The sequence below is a fragment of the Ornithorhynchus anatinus genome, chromosome 10, assembly GCF_004115215.2.
Source record: "Ornithorhynchus anatinus isolate Pmale09 chromosome 10, mOrnAna1.pri.v4, whole genome shotgun sequence".
NCBI classification, from domain to species: domain Eukaryota; kingdom Metazoa; phylum Chordata; class Mammalia; order Monotremata; family Ornithorhynchidae; genus Ornithorhynchus; species Ornithorhynchus anatinus.
The window spans coordinates 12,576,392-12,600,482 of record NC_041737.1 but is presented as its reverse complement, the minus strand read 5'-3'; the positions used below and the strand labels follow the sequence as shown (position 1 = coordinate 12,600,482).

General features: G+C 41.5%; 1 protein-coding gene across 3 annotated transcripts in view; it reads right to left on the bottom strand.

The window, feature by feature from the left end:
* FARP1 (FERM, ARH/RhoGEF and pleckstrin domain protein 1) overlaps nucleotides 1-24,091 on the bottom strand; it is a 240,275-nt gene that overhangs the window by 195,240 nt on the left and 20,944 nt on the right. The window contains exon 1 of one of the 3 annotated variants that reach the window (XM_029073299.2): nucleotides 5,338-5,358. The exons of the other annotated variants lie outside the window; for them this stretch is intronic. The gene's annotated coding sequence lies outside the window, so the exon portion shown is untranslated. Of the gene's footprint in view, nucleotides 1-5,337; nucleotides 5,359-24,091 lie in introns of those variants that run through there. 3 annotated transcript variants of the gene reach the window in all.

The following is a 24,091-nucleotide window of genomic DNA, read 5'->3' as shown; positions in this document are numbered from 1 at the left end:
ATCACAGTCTAACGGGGGAGGGAGAACAGTTATTGAATCTCCATTTAACAGATGAGAAGACTGAGGCACAAACACAAAGAAGTTAAGTAACTTGCCCAAGGCCACACAGTTGGCATGTGGTGGAGTCATGATTAAAACCCAGGCCCATTCTAGTACCCGAATCCTCTGAACTCCTAGGCCTGTGCTCTCTCCACTAGACCACACTGCTTCTTTTCTCACTAGGCAGCTGCTTTTTTTGAGCTTATCAAACCCCCCCCTTGGGCCTCCTGGTATTTTCTGCCTTCACAACTAATGTCAACCAACATCCTGTGAAAACAAATTCCATTCGCTTGTGGATAAACATGTGAACAAGAAAGAAGCCACCATCTATACAAACAGGTTGATGTTTGTATAGGATGTTTGTATCAGGATAATGTTCCTAGTAGCCAATACTGAGAAATAAAATACCAGGTTGCTGACACTAAAAAGGAAAAATATGAAAAAGGAATGATCAGACTAAAAACCAGGGGAAGACTGATGAGCATGACAAAGCATGAGGCACAAACTGACAACCCCTTGAGAGAGTCAGGTTCAGGTCATAGGATCGACGAGATAGTTTGAAGAAAATCTGACAGCATTTGAGGGAAACAATGAGGGCAGATTATACAGCTCATCTAAGAAGCTCGCAGATGTGGAAACTGGCAAAGAACAAAGCCAAAATATGCAAATATTACCACTAATGATAGAGTAAAATGGGTCACTTGGTATGCTTGACAGTTTGTGAGGCCCATGGTGATGAGAAGGGGAAAAAAAGAAACGTGAGACAGAGTGTTGCTGCATGTGTATGTGAGTAGATGTATTTGTCCATCAATATCTATCATTGGTATTTATTGAGCATTTATTAAGTGCTTAGCACTGTATTAAGTGCTTGGAAGAATACAGTATAACAGAGTTGGCAGACCCATTCCCTGCCTACAATGAGCTTACAGGCTAGAGTGGCTAGAGATACTGATATCTCTATCTATCCATCACCATACATATTCTTCTGGAATTATATACGAGCATACAGAGTATGATGAAGATAATGCTATTCTCTACAGGAAACACCAGGATCAGCTCTCAGACTAGGACAGCAATAGAGAGAGAAAGGACTGGGGTAAAGGAAACAAAAAATAACATACAAAAATAGGAAGGGGCAAGGGTAGGATCATGGAATCCCATGAGATGGAAATTCCAAACTTGAACAAAAATTATTTGGTGAACAAAAAATGTCTAGTGTCCTAACAGGATCAGGAAAGTGATCTGCAAACTTTTTTTTTAAGAGGTATCTTTTAGGTGCTTACTATGTGCTAGGCACTCTCTAAGCACTGTGATAGATACAAGCTAATCAGGTTGGACAAAGTCCATGTCCCACATGGAGCTCCCAGTCTCAATCCCCATTTTACAGAGGAGGTGACTGAGGCTCAGAGAAGTTAAGTGACTTGCGAAGGTCAGAGAGCAGAAAAGTGTAAGAGCAGAGTTTAGAACCCATGTCCTTCTGACTCCCAGACTTGGGGCTCTACCCACTAGGACATGTTGCTTCTCTTGGATGAGACTGGGGGAACTGAAAACTCATCTTATTACTAGTATTTATTGAGGGCCTTTTTTTAGGCATTGTACTGTTTTAGGAGCTTGGATATACTTAATAAAAGCAGCAAGGTCTACTGGAAAGAGCATGGGACTAATCCCAGCTCTTCCACCTTGTGTGAACTTGGGCTACTCAGGTAACTTCTCTGTGCCTCAGTTTCCTTATCAGTAAGTGGGGATTCAATACCTGTCCACCCTCCCCCTTTAGACTGAGAACCTCACATGGGACAGGGATTGTGCCCGATGCACAGTGCTTGAACCATAGTAAGATTTTTAACAAATACCACATTATTATTTATTACTATACAGTGAAGACAGTTCCTGCCCTCAAGTAGTTTACAAGTTACAAGGGGGAGACAAACTTTGAAAACCAACCTTAACTACTCCCCTCCACGTAGTCTGTGCACAAAGTCCCCAGTGTTCTCAAAGGTGTTAAAATAACAATGATGATAATAATTATGATATTTTTACGTGTTTACTATGTGCTTGGCACTGTACTAAGCACTGGGGTGGATATATGCAAATTGGGTTGGACTCAGTCCCTGTCCCATTTGGGGCTCACAGTCTCAATCCCCATTTTACAGATGAGGTAACAACCACAGAAAAGTGAAGTGACTTGACCAAGTGGTAGAATCAGGACTAGAACCCAGGTTCTTCTGACTCTCAGGCCCGTGCTGTATCCACAAGGCCACGCTGCTTCTGTGTTTAAAAGGCATTTCCCACTTCACCCATCATCCATTCCAATGGAAGGATGAAGCTCGGCCCCTAAAATGCCAGGCAGTAGTGCTGGGAGGTTGGCCACAAGCCCCCCCAAATAGTCCAAGCCTGATTTATAAACTAGGGCAGGGAGTAACATTGGTCAACACACAGACTTATGAAAATCAATTTCTGAACAGGAAAATTACTTGTCTTAGACCCTACAAGGAAAGATAATAGTCTTTATCTCATTGTGGGCAGGGAACATGTCTACCAACTGTTATATTGTACTCTCCTTAGTGCTTAGTGAAGGGCTCTGCAAACAGTTAAGTGCTCAATAAAGAGATTGATTGATTCGATTTAATTTTGAGAGGGACAGAACTGGATGCAGGAGGAAGATGTGGAAGTCAGTCAGCAGTGGTAACCAGACCTTGATAAATTTAACATTTTTGCTGGGGAGGCTGAAAGCCTAAAAATACCAAACCAAGGATATTTAATTTTAGAAAAGGAAGCCAAGGGAAAAAAATGCAAGCTTTAATTAGGAAAAAGCTGAAAGGAGCAGTTAAAAAAAAAAAAGAAAAATGGCATGACCTACTGGAATGCTGGAGGCAGTTTAAAAACTCCCTTTTAGAGGCGTATTTATACACATCTGTCCTTGAGGTTCTGTAATGATATTACTGAAGGTGAGCTTCTATCTTTGCAGGGAGTGTGGTGAGTAAGGACAATGCACCACTGCCAATTCCTTCCCTAGTGCAAGCCTGAGGAGACAGTCCCTTGTTTTCCTGGCACATTTCTTAATCTTTAGTGCTTGGCACAATTTAATTTTTCCTTTGATTTGGTGTCATGATTTACCCAAAGACTGTTCTAATTCACTCCATTTCTGACTGTGGCACACTGAGCTGACCTGTTTTCTCACTACCGCCCAACCATCTACTGTTTCGCCACATGTCAATCCCATCATCAACTGATGTTAAGCACTTGGCAGAGTAGAACAGAGATGGTAGACACCATCCCTGTTCACAAGGAACTTACAGACTACAATTATGGCATTTGTTAAGCACTTACTATGTGCAAAGCACTGTTCTAAGCACTGGGTCATTTGAGGTCCCATTATATGGTTACTTATGTCTTCCCAAGCACCTAATATGGTGCTCTGCAACAAAAGTGCTCAATCAATGCCACTGACTGGCTCATTCCCTATTTTCAGCTTCCCCATTCCAGCTCACTTAAAGAGGGCTTGTTCAGGCATCCTTCTGACATCCACTCTCACCACATGCTCCGCCCCGCCGTGGCTTTGGTACTGGTGGGCCAAATGTGTTATAGGACCTCACTGTTCACAATCCTGTTTTCCCACTTTTTTAAAAAAATATATTTGTTAAGTGCTTACTATGTATCAGACACTTTATTAAATGCTGGGGGTAGATACAAGCTAAACATGTTGGACACAGTCCCTGTCCCACATAGGGCTCACAGTCTTATTCCCCATTTTACAGATGAGGTAACCGAGGCACAGAGAAGTAAAGCGACTTGCCCAAGATCACACAGCAGACAAGTGGCAGAGCCAGAATTAGAACCCAGGTCCTTCTGACCCTCAAATTTACGTGAAATAACACACAAAGATGTCACTGGAGGAAGTAATCTGGGACTTGTTTGGGTGGCAGGTATAGATAGTAAGCAAGTTATGGGGAGGGAATTTGTCTGTTTATTGTTATATTGAACTCTCCCAAGTGCTTAGTATAGTGCTCTGCACACAGTAAATATTCAGTAAATATGACTGAATGAATGAAAGGTCCTGATCTCACAACCATAAACAAGACTGCATCCTCTAATTGCCCTGCATTATCTTCAGGTTTGTCCAAATTTTAATTCCATACTAATAATAATGGTCTTAACTGAAAATTTATCATGCGCTAAGCACTAGGGGTAAACCCAGGATGATCAGATCTTACATCAGCACTGTCCTGCAGAGGGCTCACAGTCTGAGGAAGAGAGGACAGGTACTTTATCCCCATTTTGTAACTGAGCAAACAGGCACAGATAAGTTAAGTGACTTGCCTAAGGTCACCCAGAAGGAAAGTGGCAGAACCAGAATTAGAACCCAGGTCTCCTGACTTGGGATTCTGTGTTCTTCTGTGCCAAAGTCTGTCTACAGGCCTTCCAAAGGACACATCAGCCTTCTATATTTTCAACCTTCTTGAATTTCCAGGCAAAGTTAGAAAATATGCTGTAACAGGACTGAGTGGCAGCAGGCAACTCCACGGCATGAAGATTCACTGGTGGTTGTGTGTAGGTTTGCAAGGTACAGGAGCATGAATCACTTCAATCTTCACACTAAATTGCCAATCTATAGTACTTTGCGGATTCTGAGAAAGGTTCAGAAATCATCTGTGGGTCTACTTTGGAAGCACACTCAGAAGATGAGTCATCACCAAAAAGGAGTTCCTGTATGAAGGATGTGAGGATCTTAACAATGGATTCATCCTGTTGAGTCCAAACAGCATTACTATGCAATTAGAATCACATTCTGCCTCTAACTTCCAGATCCCTTGTTGCATCTAATTCCGTTTCTGCCACTTGACTGCTGTGTGGCTTGGGGTAAGTCACTTCACTTCTCTGTGACTCAGTTACCTCATCTGTAGAATGGGGATTAAGACTGTGAACCTCACATGTGAACCCCACTGTGACCAACCTGATTACCTTGTATCGACCCCAGGGCCTAGTACAGTGCCTGGCACATGGTAAATATTTAACAAATACCTTTATTATTATCCCCAAGGGTAGTTCTGTAGTAGAGGTTGAATAGGGCTGGAATTATTACACACCTTTTTTATTATTATTAAAAATAGTAAAAATAATAACTATTGTAATTAAGTGCTTACTATGTGCAAAATGCTGTCCTAAATGCTGGGGTAGATAGCAAGCAATCATAACGATGCTCAGAATAGTGCTTGGCACAAAGTAAGTACTTAAATACTATCATTATTATAACGAACATAGTCTCTTTCCCAGATGGAGCAATCAGTGGAGAAGATTTACCTCACTGGGGATGGTAAAGGCTCTGGCAAGGCCTCTTCGAATCTGGCACGGCCACCTTACCACCAAGAAGTAATTTGGGGATCTTTAAGAAACTTTTCAGGGCAGCCCACTTCTCCAATAGTAGCCGGAGATAGGTCTAAAGATAAATGTACGACACGGAACAAAAAAAAAAAAGAGTCAAACAGAACCCCTTCAGTCTCAACTCTGAAAGGAGGTCACTGATCATTGTCAACTCTTCTTTTAAATAATTGGCCCGAGGCAGGGCAGCAGCTAGAAAGACCACCTAAACATTAGGCATCATTAGCAAAGGGGGAGAAAACAAAATAAGAGGCACCGTTTTGCAACTACTTAATAATAATAATAATAATGTTGGTATTTGTTAAGCGCTTACTATGTGCCGAGCACTGTTCTAAGCGCTGGGGTAGACGCAGGGGAATCAGGTTGTTCCACGTGGGGCTCACAGTCTTAATCCCCATTTTACAGATGAGGTAACTGAGGCACCGAGAAGTTAAGTGACTTGCCCATAGTCACACAGCTGACAAATGGCTGAGCTGGGATTTGAACCCGTGACCTCTGACTCCAAAGCCCGTGCTCTTTCCACTGAGCCACGCTGCTTGAAATGACAGAATCGGTACTGGGAGCCAAATTTTAAGAAGAGTGAACAAGGTCCAGAAAAGGACAGTCACAGTGACTTAGGAGTTGAAGACATATTCAAATAAAGAAAAGAAGTAGCGTGGCTCAGTGGAAAGAGTCTGGGCTTGGGAGTCAGAGTTCATGGGTTCGAATCCCGGATCTGTCACCTGTCAGCTGTGTGACTGTGGGCAAGTCACTTAACTTCTCTGTGCCCTGTAAAATGGGGATTAACTGTGAGCCTCACGAGGGACAACCTGATTACCCTATATCTACCCCAGCGCTTAGAACAGTGCTCTGCACAAAGTAAGCGCTTAACAAATACTAACATTATTAAAGAAAGATAGGGAGACAGGAGCATGGCCACTCTTTCTGAACTGGAAGGGAGGGAAGGGTGGGTTGGGGTAAATTTGAATGTTTAAAAGTTATTTATCTGGGATTGTCTTCCCTCATTTCCTAGATAATAAGTTCTTTGTGGGCAGGGACTGCCTTCAATTTCCAAGGTATGTTTTGGGTTTTGTTTTGTTTTTTGCATTTTCACTAGCGTTTAAGTACTATGCACAAATTATACTCTCAACAAATATTAGTAATAAGAAGAAACTAGGACTCTTCAGGCCAAAAAGGTGGGGTGGAGAGGACGTGATTAAAATCTACCATACAGAGTTGTTCAGCCAATTCCACAACAGGAAAAGGAGGCAGCCATTGAAGTTTGAAAGAGAGAAGTTCAAACACCCAAAGGGAAACATTTCTTCACAAAGTGGATTGTAAGCATGTAGGACACAAGACCTTGGGAGTTTTGCAGGCAGAAAATACCAAGTTCCAGAAGGGTTTGGAGAAATTCACAGATTACCCTTCTAAAAGGGTTATTAGAAGAAAGATGGGGGTGTAATTTCATTATCAAGGAGGGTTTGGATAAATGCATAGACTAGCAGTCTAAAGAGGGAAAATGGCAAAGGATGTTTATTATCAGCAGCACTTGAGTGTCCCCTATGTGCTGAAGAAATAAGTTCTTGTGGGAAGCAAGGGGATACAATTTGCAAACACACACTAGATAAAAGAACAAAAATACAAGTGATGAAAAAAGGCAATGAACTTCACAAACAAATGAATGCAGAACTATTCTGGTGTGGACAAGGATCATGTCTACCAACCCTATGGTACTGTACTCTCCCAGGCACTTAGTACAGTGCTCTCCATACAGTACGCACTCAACAATACCAGTGGTTGATTGACTGATTGCTAAAGTCACAGACAGGATGATATGGTGGGGAAAGTGGGGATTTGGCCAAGAAGGTTGGGATGAATTGGGGAGTGACTCCTGGTGGTGGTGGAAGTTTTTTAGGAGGGCTCTGAAAGTGGGGAGAGGTCCAGTTGGTCAATTTGAATGGGGAGGGAGTTTCTCAGACAGGGGTAAAGACTTTGGCAACATTTGGGACAATCACAAGCGAGGTACAGTTACTGGAGGAAAAATTCATGGATGCTGGATAGTACACATCCCTAAACATTGTGGATAGTCTACTTCCCTTGATAGAGATATAGGCCTGGCCTGTATTAACCCCGTTCTCTATGGTTGAAATAAAATAATTTATTTTGCATCCTCCACAGTAGTAGTTTGTTTTTTAAAAAAAATAAAATGAAATGAAATGAATGCAAAAATAAAATGTGAACTTTGGGGTGGGGGGGTAGAGGGCCTTTGCCTCAACAAGAACATTCGTTTTGACCTATGGACCATAGGTATGTCCTAGAATAAAGGGAAAAAAGAAAAGATATTTAAAAAATCACACTTCACATTTTAATTCAAATGGTTAACAAACAGCCACACCACCTTTCAGAATTCTAGACTGTAAACTCATCGTGGGCAGGGAATATGACTGTTTATTGTTGTACTGTATTCTCCCAAGTGGTTAGTACAATGCTCTGCACACAGTAAATGCCCAATAAATACAATTGAATGAATGAACTTCTATACACCCTCTACACAAAAGTACTGCAGCCTTAAAATTGTCGCCCAAAGGGGGAAGACTCCACACTCTCCTATAGAACCTTGCTGAGAAAGTCTGTAGGAATGTGTGTGCCACATAAAACAGGTATCTGATTTCCTCTGGGGTTAAATAGAACGCAAGATAAACGTGGGAATCGATACCCAACCTGAAAGGAATATATTCAAATTTCAAGGAAAATGTGCCCATTTTCTGTACTTTAATACAGACCATGTTTATTACTTTTTTATAGCTCAATGTCCAAAAAGTGTTCACCTTAGGCTTGAATTACCCCTGCCTTTCTACTTTTTCTAAATCCAAAATTAGACCTGCGAATTTTTTTCAAACTGTTGTGCTCCATAAACAATGCTGGAAATCAACCCTAAGGTCAAAGGGTGATCTCTCTGCCACTCTGCTTAAGATATAAAGTAGAAAATGATAAAAATAGGGTTTAAGAAAAACTTTGATCCACCAACGTCAGTACATTAAAATGTCACTGGGATTGCTCCTAATGTGCTAACAGTGTACTGCCACACCCCAGATTTTCTGATTCTTTACTTACACTTTCTTCTCCAATTACAAGCAATTAAAATAGCAAAAACTGTCCGAAAAAGCTTGTTTGCCCCCAAGGGGCACCTGAGGCAGTTTCTGAGGCAGGCACAGCCCTATCAACACTAGGCAAACCCAGCTATTGGATCATATGATCCCAACCAGTTGAACTGCTGCATTTTACATATATATATAAATTTAGTTCTCATTAAATGTTGATCCCAATATGATTTCTCTACCCATCAATGGTATTTATTGAGAGCTTGCTATGTGCAGAGCCCTGTAATAAATGCTTGGTAGAGTAGGTATATAGATGGTACCTACCACAAGGCGCTTACAGACTAATAAATCCATCATATATAGAGCACGTACTGTGTGCAGAACACTGTTCTAAGTGCTTGGGAGAGTAAGGTACAACAATATGAGACATATTCCCTGCCCACAATGAGCTTACAGTCTAGAAATGGAGACAGACATTAATAAGGGATATATTATAAATTAGGGATATAGACATAAGTGTTATGGGGATGGCCTACATGTCATTCTGCAATTGGTTTGATTTCCTACTACAGCCCAGCCCTCACACTTCATTTCTCTAATACCAGTTTGCTCACAGTGCCTCATTCTCATGTATCTCACTGCTGACCCCTTTCCCACATCCTCCCTCTGACTTGAAACTCCCCCGCCTCCTCCACATGAGACCAGCATTCTCCCCACCTTCAAAGTCTTATTAAAATTACATCTACTCCAAGAAGCCTTCCACGATTAAGCCCTCTTGTCCCCTACTCACTCTTTCTGTTGTCACTTATGCACTCACATCTTTACCTTTAGGCACTTGAGAGGCATCCCACCCTCAACATCTCTGTACATTTCCGTGGTTTATTTATAGCAGTGTCTGACTCCTCTCTAGGTTTGTGGGTGAGGAACATGCCCATCAACTCTCCTGCCTAGTAGTCTCCCAAGAGCTTAGTACAATGCTCTGCACACAGTAAGAGCTCAATAAACACCCCTGATTGATTGCTTTATTGTTTTGAAATCAGTTTTTAGTTTTGCTTTTTCAATTTCCACAATGCCAAACTTATGGACTTAGCACAGCTGAAGGGTACTATTTTATCACTCCCTCAAAGCAGGGAAGAGAGGAATTCCCTGTAACTTAATTCTATCACTTCTGCTAATCATTCTTGCCTGAGGCCATTGGCATACCTATTCTTATTCTGAAACTTGTCTGAAATACTAAATCCCTTCCTGAACTATCTTTTTACAACTTAACTTTGAAGGGTCCTGCACAAATGAATGCAGTTAACACAGCAGTTTCTGGACATTTTCTCAAGTTGTGAATCATTTTCATTTTTTTAGGCCCATCTCATTACTTCCTCTAATTGTGTAAAATAAACTGATGTGGTGGCCATTATTCCCAGAGACTATCTGACAGCAGAATAAAGCAAGGTGAAAACCTGTCTCCTCTCTCACAACCCACCCCAAAACACCAGCCCAGGGCTAAAGCCAGGTTGTTGGCACAAAGTTCCCAGATAAAAAGTATATTAGCATGTCGTACCTCTGCCTAATCTCAAAATATTATCTCGTGAAGAAAAGAATGAAAATCCAACACTTCCATGACCATTTTAGGTTTTGTTTTTTCCGAAATGCATCGTTTATTCAATTTTGGTATTTTAGGATGAAGAAAACAAAGGTACCTCACTGGCCGATTATTCCTGACAGACACCCACCTAACACCACCATATGTAGCAGCATAAGGCACCTTCTACTATCATCCTCAAAGCTAAAATGTTTGTGAAATGAGTAATCATCAGCAACTAAGGAAATTTACAGATTTCTGAGAGCGGGGAGAAGGGGAGGTGGTTGGGGAATTAGCATTTAACTGAAGTAAAATTGGAGAAGCAGCGTGGCTCAGTGGAAAGAGCACGGGCTTTGGAGTCAGGGCTCATGAGTTCGAATCCCAGCTCTGCCACTTGTCGGCTGTTTGACTGTGGGCAAGTCACTTAACTTCTCTGGGCCTCAGTTCCCTCATCTGTAAAATGGGGATGAAGACTGTGAGCCCCACGTGGGACAACCTGATTCCCCTATGTCTACCCCAGCGCTTAGAACAGTGCTCGGCACCTAGTAAGCGCTTAACAAATACCAACATTATTATTATTATTATTATTAAGTAACAAGAAAATTTGGTTTGTCTAAAAGGGTTTTTTTTTCTTTCTTAAAACTTAAGCCCACTAAAACTATTTGACAATTCTGAACTTAAAAACCTAAAGGTAAAGAGATCCTCTTGTCCTTATATGGCATAGTATGGCAAGGATAGTATCAGAGATTGATGGGGTTGGTCCATGCTCCTAGAAGCCCATCCACAGTGGGGGCCAGGATTAAAAAACAAGTCCAGAATGCACAATCCTATAGGGACCCTCTTTTTTATCCTCCTGATTTTGGAAAGGATTAGTCTCATACCAACAGCCCTCTTGAGGATCAGAGCCTAAGATGTAGTTAAAGCAGTTTACATTAGACCTGAACTGATTGCCAGAGAACAGCTGAATGCACTAACGTTCAGCTCATGTTCATTAAGTACCTTCCTCACTCCCACCCCAAATACCTGGGAAGAATAGAAATAGTAGGATCAAGATATGGAGCACCAAAGACAAACTGATTTCACATTTAAGGAGATGTGTCTGATATACTGAACTCTCCCAAATGCTTAGAGTGCTCTGCCTACAATAAGTGCTCGAGAAACACTACTGACTGATATGTCCAAAATCAAACATCAAAGATATACATAGATGTGCATCATAAATGGATGCGTAATTGTCTGATTGTGTTGTTGCATCTTTGTGACTAAACCCAAAAAGCACTATGACATCAGATTTTGATAGTATCTCCTTAAAAGGTTTTCAGAATCAAAGCTATAATATCTGTATTTCACTTGTATCTACCCCAGTGCTTAGTACAGTCCCTGGCACATAGTAAGTGCTTAACAAATGTCAACAACAACTTATGCGCACATCAGCCCAGGGAAGCAGGGATAGAGCACATAATTCTAATACTGAGCAATCAAATCAACAATCTCTATACCGAATGAGCATTTTAAAAGAGCATATTTAACCTTCCACACTCTACCCTCTTTTTTTAAAAAAAAGCCCAAAGGAATGTAAATTCAAAACTATATGTTATAGCAAACTAAACATTCTAAATTGTAATTCCATTATGGTTCCTGCTACCATTATAAGTAGGCCCCAATTAAAAGATTAAACTTAATGCATTGAAGAGAAACAGAAAATGTTTCATTCATGTCTGAGATAAAAGCTGTAATTACCAGGGAAACAATAATTTAGAATTGCCTGGGTTTGGGGGAGATAAACATTTCAATTATAATGCTGCACCTGAATTCTGTATATGTAGAGATTCTAAATTAGATGAATATCACTGCAGAGCAAAATTCCCGGGAAAACTGTACTGGAGATGTAGACAATATGTAGATATTGCTTTCTTTTTTGGAAAAAAAAAACATTTATGACTATGAATATCGTTAGATTTTCTCAAACCCACACAAGTGTGAAATCTATTTAAGTGCCCCGAACAATTCAGGAAAAAAAAAGCATGCCTTTCTTCAAAATGAGAAAATAATATTTTAATAGAATGTCCTCCAAAGTAGGGTAAGTAGTTAAGAGCAGTTTCAGTGCCAGCCTTGTTCTGCATAAGGCTTCTGAATACAAGCATGGTGATTGGGTAGTAGGTCAGGCACACACTATCAAGCAATAAGTGGAGGGAGGAATGAGTGATTGGGAACGTGTCAAAGTATGCACTCATAAATTATCTCTGTTCTTTAAGGTTTAGCTCACTTGAAAAATGCATTTGATGTATGATGCACTGAAGTACCATGTTCAGGGACCAAATCAAAGACACCAATTTAAACCCCACACTTTATCATGGACACCATTAATCTGAGGATGTTGCCCAATAACGCTTTGTTCCCCTAAGAAACTTGGAGAGAAATTTTTTTCAATTATGAAAATGACTGGTTATCCTGATTGGGTAAGAGATCTACTGTATCTTTGTTCTGAAGAATCTTTCCTATAAAGTATCAGCACTTTCATAACTGGATTCGAAATACCTTGCAAACTTGTTAAATATCACCAATATTTATTTTACCAAGTCTTCCAAAAAGGCACATCACTTTGCATTTGCTGCCTAGTTCATCACTCAAGTCAAACTGTCTTATTTGCCTTCTTTGGAAGCAGTTAGTGGAGGACACAAAAAATTACTCAAAAATCTCCCTTCAGAAACAGAATATTAGTAGCGGGCTGGGACATTCGTCTCAAAAACACAAACTTGATAGTTTCAACCAAAGATGCTTATAAAAGCAAGGAGTTTTGTGCAATATTAGTATGTAGAAAAGTCATACACTACCTGGAATCACAGTACTGCCTCCCACCAAACCATAAGTCAGAACCCTGACTTGCTCCCTTTGTTCTTCCCCACTCCCAGCCCCATAGCACATGTCTGTAATTTCTTTATTTATATTATCCATCTTCCCCACCTCTAGATTATAAACTCACTGTGGACAGGGAATGTGTTTATTGTTGCACTGTACTCTCCCAAGCCCTTAGTACAGTGCTCTGCACAAAGTAGGTGCTCAATAAATACGGTTGACTGAATGAAAGATATGATCATTGCAGCCTAACTGGTACAGTAATAGTGAAAATGTCAACATCACGACATCTTTACTATGGTTTGTTCTTATATCTGTTACAGAATCACTTGATACTATCAATAATAATAATAATGTTATTTGTTAAGCGCTTACTATGTGCCGAGCACTGTTCTAAGCGCTGGGGTAGACATAGGGGAATCAGGTTGTCCCACGTGGGGCTCACAGTCTTAATCCCCATTTTACAGATGAGGGAACTGAGGCACAGAGAAGTTAAGTGACTTGCCCACAGTCACACAGCCGACAAGTGGCAGAGCTGGGATTCGAACTCATGAGCCCTGACTCCAAAGCCCGTGCTCTTTCCACTGAGCCATGCTGCTTCTCTGCGGAGCTCTGGAAGATACTAAGCAAATATGGTTAGCCAGAAAAGTTCACTAAGACTCTTAAGACTCCTCCACAATAATGTGATTGGTTGAGTCAGAATATAAGGCACCCTATCTGACTCTTTCCCCTTAGCCAGCAGAGTAAATAAAACCAGGCTGTGTGGTTCTAAGTCAACCTCTAATCAAGCCATTCTAGATCACCATCCTTGAGACCGTGAAAAGGGACCACAAGCTTTGTAAGCTCCTAGAGGACAAGGATGTCTACTAACCCAAGTGTCTTCTCCCAAGAACTTAACACAGTGCTAGGGAAGCAGCAAGCCCTAGCAGATAGAGCCCGGGCGCCAAAAGAACCAGGGTTCTAATTTCAGCTCTGCCATTTGTCTGCTGTGTGACCTTGGTCAAGTCACTTAACTTCTCTGCACCTCAGTTACCTCATCTGTAAAATGGGGATTAAGAGTGTGAGTCTCATGTGCGACAGGGACAGTGTCCACCCTGATTAACTTGTATCTACCCCAGTGATTACAACAGTGCTTAGCATATAGTAAGCTCTTAACAAGGACCAAAATTATTATTATATTTCTGATATACCAGGAAACTCTTCCATCCCAACTTGCCACAAGGCAAAAGCCTTGGAGACAGTTATCCAGAAAATTCTGCTAATGACTGTCCTCTAGAAGGGCATACCCAAGACAACCTACTAATTATTATGAATCACCTGAAGGTAATTATATAGCTCTATGACCTGACAGTGTCTGAAGAAAACCAAAACTGTACACAAGCTTATGCCCAGGAAACCCTAAACAAAAACAAAGATTTTGTACCCTCCCAAGTTCTTAGTACAATGCTTGCAAGTGGTAAGCACTCGATAAATACCACGGATAATTCATCAGTCCAGTGAACTAATACTATCTTTGAATGGGACTACTGACATGGTACATTTTCTGCAGGTGAACAAATAGACAAAAATGTAGGAAATTGAAACTATGCATCCAGCAAGTCCTTTGAGAGAATAAAAGTTTGGGTGTGGAGACTGAAAGGGCATCAAGATCAATAAAGACATGGTGGTGTCCAACCTTTTAAAGGGCTGAGAGAACTACCACCCAAGGTAGCACATATAAGCCATTTCACCAGCAACAGCTACAAGCCACATCAAATGTCAGAACAAGACAGCCAGCAATGAAAATCTGGACTGTGGATGGATAACCACAGTCATTTGCTTGTGGAAGTAGCACAGGCCTGGGAGTCAGAGGACCTGGGTTCTCTAATCCCGGCTCCACCACTTGCCTGATGGGTGAGTTTGAGCAAGCTGCTTAACTTCTCTGTGCTTCTGCTTTCTCAACTGTAAAATGGGGAGTCCCATGTGGGACAGGGACTGTGTCCAACCTGATTAACCTGTACCTATCCCAGCACTTGGAACAGTGCTTGACACATAGTGTTTAACAAATATAATAATAATAATAATAACTATAACAACAACAACCACAGTGCAACAGCAATGCTCTTTACAAACCAGGTCTGCTGGTGGGATATATCAGAACGGGTGGTAGCAAGATAGCCCAACTGCTGCTATTTGGTAAATAAATAGGGAAGGCAGACATATGGTGTACTGTGGGCTCGTTGTGAGCAGGCAACATGTCTACCAAATCTGCTGTAGTTTCCCAAGTGCTTAATATAGTGCTCTGCACACAGTAAGCATGCAATAAATATGACTGATTGAAGTGGCGGAGCCCAGATTAGAACCCCAGACCTCTCAATCCCAAATCAAAGATCTTTCCACTACACCACACTGCTTCTCACATATGTGTGTAGCTTCTTGGGTATTTGTATATGTGTCCTTGGGTTTATACTGACATAGCTATATATAATATATAGTGTTCTACCAGTGCAGTAATACAAATGTAATAATAATAATAATAATGACGGTATTTAAGCACTGCTCTAAGCACTGGAGCGGCGGGGGGTACAAGGTGATCAGGTTGTCCCACGTGGGGCTCAGTTTTAATCCCCATTTTACAGATGAGGTAACTGAGGCCCAGAGAAGGTAAGTGACTTGCCTCAAGTCAACAGCTGACAAGCGGTGGAGCTGGAATTAGAACCTGTGACCTCTGACTCCCCAGCCCGAGCTCTTTCCACTGAGCCACGCTGCTTCTCTAAATACACAGAAATAAACAGAATCCTTTAAATACACAGGATCACACATTTACACCAGTTAAGCACAGTAATGTATATAAGTACATGCATTAACCACACCATTCCTAAACCACCTTGCAGAAGGAAAATTTTAAGTCCTAATTTTTAAATAAGGTGACAAAAGAAATTCAGAAGAGAAATGTTGGATATTCTCCCTCTGATTGTCATTAGATGCTGTCTCAGTCACAGCAGCCTGGCAGCATTTCAGCCCCACCCCCTCCTCAAGCACCACAGTACTAAACAGCAAAGCATTGCTAAGCAACACCACTCTTCTTTAGTAGAGTAGCTCAGGGGAGAGAAGTTGAGAAAGGCGGTTTCCAAGCAGGTTGGGAAGGGAGAAAGAAAAAAAGACCAGGAGAGTAGAGAGGAAGAAAAGAGAGAAAGAGAGGAAGGGAGAAGAAAGTCAAAAACACCCATTAGATGGGCCAAATCCTGAGATCAAAATATGCACGTCAAGCAAACAAAATATTTCACACTGAAAGAAGCAAGGAATGAGACAACAGCCACAACCACCCAAAGGGAGTGCATGCTTAGCTGAAGAACAGGAGGACAGAACAGAAAAAAAAAATCATATTTACTGAGTGCTTACTATCTGCAGAGCACCATACTAAGTGCTTGGAAAAGCACAATATAACAGAATTAGGATGGAACCAAAATCTCAATCAGCTATTATACAGAAATTCAGGGATGAGCACCCTGCATCCATACTGAATCTTTCCTCATTGTGGGAAAACAAGAAGGGAAAGGCTGCCCATTTCCCATTTATAGCTCAGTAAATCCATTTGAATCAAAATTGTATTGGGAATTATTGTTATCTATCTGCACAGTAAGGCATTCAATTTCATTACTAAAATAGCTCATTTCTAACCCTAAAATTTACACAAAATGAAAGTAATCCTCTTTTTATCATCTATGATATACTACTTGCTTACCTAGTTGAATATTTACTTATCAGGAAATCATAAATAGCATGGATTAAGTGACTATTTTGGGCTGGAACTGTGTCAGAAAATTTAATACAAAGAAAATTGAAATACATAATCCCTGCCTCTCTAACAGCTTTCAATATTAAATGAACAATATCGTTATGCATGTATGTGAACCATTACTGTTTTAGAGTATTTGGTCAATTTGATAGACCCTAAATCTTTACATAGCATTTTGTTCTCAATTCTTTCTTTTCCTGATCCACAATGTTGTGGGGGCAGTCCTACATTTTTATTAAGCATAACATAAAAATCATAGCCATTTCTGTAACTCTCTGAAAGTAAACAGTAACAACAGTAACTCGAATTAAGAGACATGGAGTTCCCCAACAAAACGGTTTCTTCCCCTTATGCCTTAAGATGCCAGCTATCATTATCCAAGAAACATTTCCTGAATAACCTCTCTTTTCCCAACCCTATTCACCCTCCTTTCTGTGTCACCACTGCACGGGGGTCTGTACCACTGAAGCACTTTGATACTCACCTACTTCTAGCCCCAAAATGCTTATGTAATATTTACTCAGCTTACCCTATCTGTAATTTATTTTACTGTCTCTTCAACTAGACTGTAAGCTCCTTGAGGTGAGGGATCATGTCTACCAACTCCATTGTATTGTACTCTCACTGCTTAGTGCAATGTTCTGCACACAGAAAACGCTCAATAAATACCAATGATTTGATTGATTATTGAGTTTAGCAGCACAAAAATCTTACCAAGACTCCAAACGAAGTGCAGTGTTGGTAATGTTAACAGTGCTAGGATCTATGCTCACATCATTTTCAAGGGAAGACACTATGGACTGACATGTCTCAATCTTTTTCCCACTCTCCTGGGCTTTCACTTACCCAGGATATGAGCAGTATAAGACTGGTGAGCAAGTTCTCCCTCCTACTTGCACTGTAAACCCCATGTGGGACAGGAATTGTGTCCAACCAGATCATCTCCTATCTACCCAAGTGCTCATGATAGTACTCCCTTCCTCCTCTCTCGCCCCGCTCCAGTCTATTCTTCACTCCGCTGCCCGGCTCATCTTCCTGCAGAAACGATCTGGGCATGTCACTCCCCTTCTTAAACAACTCCAGTGGTTGCCTATCGACCTCCGCTCCAAACAAAAACTCCTCACTCTAGGCTTCGAGGCTCTCCATCACCTTGCCCCTTCCTACCTCTCCTCCCTTCTCTCTTTCTACCGCCCACCCCGCACGCTCCGCTCCTCTGCCGCCCACCTCCTCACCGTCCCTCGGTCTTGCCTGTCCCGCCATCGACCCCCGGGTCACGTCCTCCCGCGGTCCTGGAACGCCCTCCCTCCTCACCTCCGCCAAACTGATTCTCCTTCCCTCTTCAAAACCCTACTTAAAAATCACCTCCTCCAAGAGGCGTTCCCAGACTGAGCTCCTCTTCCCCCTCTACTCCCTCTGCCATCCCCCCTTTACCTCTCCGCAGCTAAAGCCTCATTTTCCCCTTTTCCCTCTGCTCCTCCACCTCTCCCTTCCCATCCCCACAGCACCGTACTCGTCCGCTCAACTGTATATATTTTCGTTACCCTATTTATTTTGTTAATAAATTGTACATCGCCTTGATTCTATTTAGTTGCCATTGTTTTTACGAGATGTTCTTCCCCTTGACGCTGTTTATCGCCATTGTTCTTGTCTGTCCGTCTCCCCCGATTAGACCGTAAGCCCGTCAAACGGCAGGAACTGTCTCTATCTGTTGCCGACTTGTTCATCCCAAGCGCTTAGTACAGTGCTCTGCACATAGTAAGCGCTCAATAAATACTTTTGAATGAATGAATGAATGAATACTCGGTGCATAGTAAATTCTTAAAAAATACCACAATTATTATTAGCTTCCCCATGGGTAGATGGTCAGGGAATAGTCCTGCAGGGCAATAGAGTTTCAAGGCCAAGTTGGTCTGTGGGGAGGCAATTACACTGGGTTAGCATGAGGTGGTGCAGAAACTCTTGAGCTCTAGTCTTATAGGGGCTCTGTGCCAAATGGGTATACAACTCTGCCCATTCCTGCTCCTGGGCATGTACGACCTACATTGTCTGGCCTATGAGGCATGACCTACGCACTCTCACTTAGCTTCCAAGGCACCAGAGTTAAGAGGGAAATAACATCACTCCAATGGAAGCCTCTGACAAAATAATTATGGGCAACACAGGAGGGAGAGTTGAGCTCAAAATTAATAATGCTTAAAAATAATAATGCCCAAGACATTTTTTTCCAGGGTTCACATTTATTACTGTTGTCATTGTATTATACTCTCCCAAGTGCTTAGAACAATGCTTTGCACATAGTAAGCACTCAATACCACTGACTGATCCCTCTAGTTAATGATAGTGTCTACCAACTCTACCGAACTCTCTCAAGCACTTAGCACATTGCTCTGTACACAGTTAGCATTCAATAAATAGCTTAATTTGATTGATGGGTGGCATTCAGGGATCATTTCCCACCCCCCTGCCCCACTAAGGCCCACACTCATATTTTATCACCCTCTTCCAATACTTTGCAGGACTAAATACTCCTATGTCCTGCAGTTCTAGTTAAAGAATTGAGGGGGCAGAGCTGACAGTATACAGGTGGTTTTACAATCCCTTAATCAGTGACCAGTCCAGAAAAAAATCCTTCATTTGGGCTTTTTTTTCCCCCCTAAGGACTATTTATTCATCTATAAATCTTCCAAAATATATGTGGAATTTGAAGAAAGTTCTTGGGCTTTACACCTCAGTTTCCCAAGAGCTCACACTAGAATAGTCACCACACTTAAAATTTTCTTGGAAGCCTGGATATGCTCTAAATGTGTCTCCAAATTTACCAGTGGCTTGTCAAAGACCGGCAAGCCTTCACACAATTTGGATGAATCCTCTACTCCTAAAATTGTTTTATGTGAAGGTGACAACTTACAAGAAGATATGTATTGCACCAGGTGAAATTTAAATAGCAAACAATTTATCAGTGACTAAAAGCATGTGGATAAATTTATTTTAACTTTGATTTCTGTCAACTGCCCATGAGAGCAATTTTTACTTTCAGGGACTGTTTAGAGAACAAATTGTCAAGTCATTAAATATGAGCTTTCCTAGTTCCAAGATTTGCTAAAGTCTGGTTCCATAAAGGGATTCTGACTTTAGGAGAACACTGGGGCCAGAGGCTCTCAGTCCATACTCTTGTTTTTCATCTGTGTGATACTCTGCTACAAAGCTAGATGTGTGGAAAAAGTCAAACATGCTTAACCACTTTTATTTATTAACTGTCCTGAGAGTCTATATGGCTGCTGAACATTTTCTCATTCACCCTTTGCTACTGCCTACTTCTCAAAAATGCCCTCTACAAAGCAATAATTGTGCTGCATTACAAATGCATCTTTGATGCACCCATTATTTGCCAATTACATCTTAAATTTACATGATGGAGGTTCTGGGTTTTTGCCACTGTCAATACCTCAGGCTGAAAGAGTGGATAGACTTTCTGTCATGGTAGGTGACTACCGGTCCGATAAATTTACTTACTTTGTTGCTAATCCCAACCTTTCATGTATGTTTTTCTATTTTTTTAACGGTATTTGTTAAGTCCTTACTATGTGCTAGACACTGTTCTAACAGCTGGGGTAGATACAAGCTAATCAGGTTGTCACAGTCCATGTCCCACACGGGGCACACAGTCTCAATTCCCATTTTACAGATGAGGGAACTGAGGCACAGAAGTGAAGTGACTTGCCCAAGGTCACGCAATAGTCAAATGGCAAAATTAATCCAGGTTATTTTCACTTTCACTCCAGCCCAATTTCTGAGCACATTTCTTGCATCTAAAATTATCCCTACTTATTTCTGATCCAAAATAGGGCTTTTTCAAAAAGTTCAAAGATTTGCAAAGGCAGAATGACTTACAAATCTAAATACCTTATTATCTGGGGCTCTGGGGATGGAACTTTAAATAAAAATAACTACAGAACTGATTAATAATGACATTTCCTTTACCAAATTAAAAAAAACCCAAAAAACCTTGAACCACTTTAATAAAAGTGATAAATACCATTGGATGCAAAGGGAATTTAAAAAACAGTATTTTTAAAATTGAAGTTTTGCGAGCAAGTGGCCCCCACCAATTTATTTTTTAACTTTAAGCTGTCTTGGGATCAAAAGTCCAAGCCACTGGGCAACAATTACTGCCCATGTGGCATTCAATGAAAGTTGGTCTATCAGAGTTTTGCAGGGAGAAACCTGAAACCAATTCATGACTGACAGCCATTTCTCAATCAGGACTTAGACACAGAAATTTAGCTTACAGTACAGTGAGTTACAAAGGTGGCAAAGCTAAGCCAGAACTAAATACCTAACCAACACTAAATATATAAGCTTCAACATATAATAATAATAATAATTACGACGGTATTTGTTAAGCACTTACTTTGTGCCAGGCACTGTACTAAGCACTGGGGTGGATACAAGCAAATCATGTTGCATACAGTCCCTGCCCCAAAAAGGGCTCACAGTCCTAGTCCCCATTTTAAAGATGAGGTAACTGAGGCACAGAAAAGTGAAGTGAGTTGCGTAAGGTAACACAACAAACAAGTGGCAGAACTAGGATTAGAACCCATGACCTGTACTAAGCACTTGGGAAAGTACCATATAAACTATATACCATATAAACTATATAACAGACACATTCCATACCCACATGACTCCCAGGCCCATGCTCAATCCACTACACCGTGCTGCTTCCAGCTATTAAAAACATAAATACTAAAGACCCAGACCTCTTTATAGTCACAAGGTTTAAGCCAGAAAACTCTTAAAGTCGAACAAAATATTTAGCAGGTCTCAGGAAGAGAAAAAGCAAGCAAAAGGGGACATGATAAGGAGTGGGTTGGGAGGAAGGGGGGAGAAAGAGAACAGAGGCAAGCCAGGGCCAGCCTGGGATTCCCTCTTTGGAATTTAAAAGGCTTTGCCTAGTTTGCTGATTTATCTGGGAATGAGAGCCATTTGGGGAAATATAAGCATCTGGCTTCTGGGAACTGTAGTTCCCAGTCAGCAGGTGCTTCATGGTTATATTTCCTACTTCATTTTCGGGACCTTGGTCTTAGTTCTGCTTCTACTAGGAGCCTGAAATATGTCACAAATCAGGCGCTGCCAACAATATGCTATCAAATAGAACTGCTTTCTGTACACCCATTTCCAAATTTAGAGTAACACTGCCATTTCAGGCACTTCCAAAATAAACAGTGCCACTACTGGCTAGATACAGAGCTGAGGTTTTTCTTGTCAGAGGTGACTACTAAGAAACTACTAAACTACTAATGAAATGTTACGGATGTCGATTTAACATCTAAGCAAAAACGCAAAGTATCTCTGCCAAAACTTTCAACTTGTCCAAGATCAAATCACCTAGATTCCTCAATCCCTAGAGAGCCTTATTTATCCCCTTTCATCCTGCCACCAACTTGACACAGCTTTGTGAAAAGTGAATGTCTGTTTCTCTTCCTCAGCTACAAATAATTACTGCTGCCATCTGGAATAGCTACACATTTAACTCTAGTTTCATGCTATCAATCAAATTTATAATAATAATAATAATGTTGGTATTTGTTAAGCGCTTACTATGTGCAGAGCACTGTTCTAAGCACTGGGGTAGACACAGGGGAATCAGGTTGTTCCACGTGGGGCTCACAGTCTTAATCCCCATTTTACAGATGAGGGAACTGAGGCACAGAGAAGTGAAGTGACTTGCCCACAGTCACACAGCTGACAAATGACAGAGCTGGGATTCGAACTCATGAGCCCTGACTCCAAAGCCCGTGCTCTTTCCACTGCGCCACGCTGTTTCTCTAATAGAGTGCTCTTATAGAGTGCTTATTATGTGCACAGCACTGTACTAAGCACTTGGGAAAGTACCCTATAAACTATATAACACATTCCATACCCACAACGAGCTTACAGTCTAGAGGTGGAGACAGACATTAATATAAATATATTATGGGTATGTACATTATGTGCCCTGGGGTGGGGGTGGTGAATGAAGGGACCAAGTCAGGGTGACTCAGAAAGGAGGGCTTAATCAGGGAAGGCCTCTTGGAGGTGATGAGCCTTCAATAAGGTGTTGAAGAGGGAGAGGGTAATTGTCTGTCAAATATTAAGAGAGAGGATGTGGGCGAGAGGTAGGCAGCAAGAGAGATGAGATCGATGTAAAGTGAGTAGGTTGGCATTAGAGGAGCGAAGTGTGCAGGCTGGCTTGTAGTATGAGAGCAGCAAGTTGAGGTAGGAAGGGGCAAGGTGATTGAGTGCTTTAAAGTGTTTTTCTTTGGCAAGGAGGTGGATAGGCATCCCCAGAGTTTCTTGCAGAGTGGGGAAACGTGGACTGAAAGTTTTTGTAGAAAAACAAAGAGGCAGCAGAGTGAAATATGGACTGGAGTGCAAATGACAGGAGGCAGGGAGGTCAGCAAGGAGATTGAATCAGTAATCTAAGCGGGAAAGGACAAGTGCTTGGATTAATGTTGTAGCAGTTTGGATGGAGGGAAAAAGGCAGATTTTAGTGATGTTGTAAAGGCTGAACTGACAGGAATTACTGACAGATTATGTGGGTTGAATAAGAGAGAGGAGTCAAGGAAAATGCCAAGGTTATGGGCTTGTGAGACAGGAAGGATGGTGGTACTGTCTACAGAGATGGAAAAGTCAGGCAAATGACAGGGTTTGGGTGGAAGATACGGATTTTGTTTTTAGACATGTTAAGTTTGAGGTTAAAGGAGGACATCCAAGTAGAGATGTTTTAAAGACAGGAGGAGATGCAAAACTGTGGAGAGGGAGAGAGATCAGGGTTGGAGCGATAGATTTGTGAATCATCTGCATAGAGGTGGTAGTTCTTATAGAGTATGAGAAGCAGCGTGGCTCAGTGGAAAGAGCCCAGGCTTGGGAGTCAGAGGTCATGGGTTTTAATCCCAGCTCTGCCACTTGTCAGCTATGTGACCTTGGGCAAGTCACTTCACTTCTCTGTGCCTCAGTTACCTCATCTATAAAATGGCGATGAAGACTGTGAGCCCTTCATGGGACAACCTGATTATCTTGTATCTACCCCACTGTTTAGAACAGTGCTTGACACATAGTAAGTGTCTAACAAATACCAACATTATTATTATTATTAGTTGAAGCCACATGAGCAAATGAGTTCTCCAAGGGAGTGGTTATAGATGGAAAATAGAAGGGGACCCAGATCTGAACCTTGAGGCACGCCCATAGTATGGGTATGGGAGGTAGAGAAGGAGTCTGCAAAAAAGAGAATGAGCGGCCAGAGGAAAACCAGGAGAAGTCGCCCTGGGGAGTATATCGAGTTTGACCTCAGAATGATGTTGGGAAGGGAAGCCATACATTATGTGGCTGCCTTTATCTCCC